The 747-nt window shown below is 62.0% G+C and overlaps 1 long non-coding RNA gene across 1 annotated transcript; it reads right to left on the reverse strand.

The window, feature by feature from the left end:
* Positions 1 to 14: 14 nt before the first annotated feature.
* Positions 15 to 517, reverse strand: LOC113979614. Its single transcript, XR_003537928.1, has 2 exons — positions 135 to 517; positions 15 to 46 (listed from the first exon to the last, which is right to left on the reverse strand). It is a non-coding gene; the product is annotated as an uncharacterized LOC113979614 (long non-coding RNA).
* Positions 518 to 747: the final 230 nt, after the last annotated feature.

Consider the following 747-nt stretch of genomic DNA (forward strand, 5'->3'; position numbering starts at 1 on the left):
GGGGGGGGCGGCGGGGGCAGCATACCCAGCGGCGGCGGCATCATACCTGGGGGGGCACAGATTGGGGGCTCAGAGGGATTTGGGGGGTCAGAGGCGGGTGGGCAGGGGGCTCGGGGGTTCTGGGGGGTTCTCACCTTTTCCCTGGTGCAGGCGATAGACCCCAGAGCCCACCGGCGCATTTCCCAGGTACTGATCTTGAGGGAATGAGAGACCGTGGCCTTAGGGATGGGGGGGACCCCCCCCACCCCAAAAACACTCTTCCCAAAATTCCCCTCCCCTCCCTCCCTAAAAACCTCCCCAGGTTCGGATCCTGCACTGTGAAACTGCTGCCTGGGGAAACGCCCTTTTCACCCCCAAAATCGTCCCTCCCCCAGTTTCCAGCCCTCACCCCCAAATCCCCCCTCACCCCCTAAAAAATCCTCCCCCGTCTCCAAAACCTTCCCAGGTTGAAGATGAACAAACCCCACATCTGAGGGAGTGCCCAAACTCCCTCCTTTTCACCCCTAAAATCCTCCCAGCCCCCCCTCAAAATCCCTACCCCCCCAGTCCCAAAATCTCCCCCCAAATCCCCCAGCCCCTCCCAAATTCTCACACCCCCTCTTCAAGAACTTTCCAGCTCCCCACCCTGGGGGAACCGCTGTCCCTTTGGGGGGGTGCCAAACCCCCCTTTTCACCCCCAAAAACCCTTTTCCACCCTCCCCCCCCCCATTCCTCCCCCAAACCCCCCCAGCCAGGATCGTCCGTACC

Source organism: Neopelma chrysocephalum, unplaced genomic scaffold, assembly GCF_003984885.1.
Source record: "Neopelma chrysocephalum unplaced genomic scaffold, ASM398488v2 Primary Assembly neopelma1_85971, whole genome shotgun sequence".
Taxonomy (NCBI): domain Eukaryota; kingdom Metazoa; phylum Chordata; class Aves; order Passeriformes; family Pipridae; genus Neopelma; species Neopelma chrysocephalum.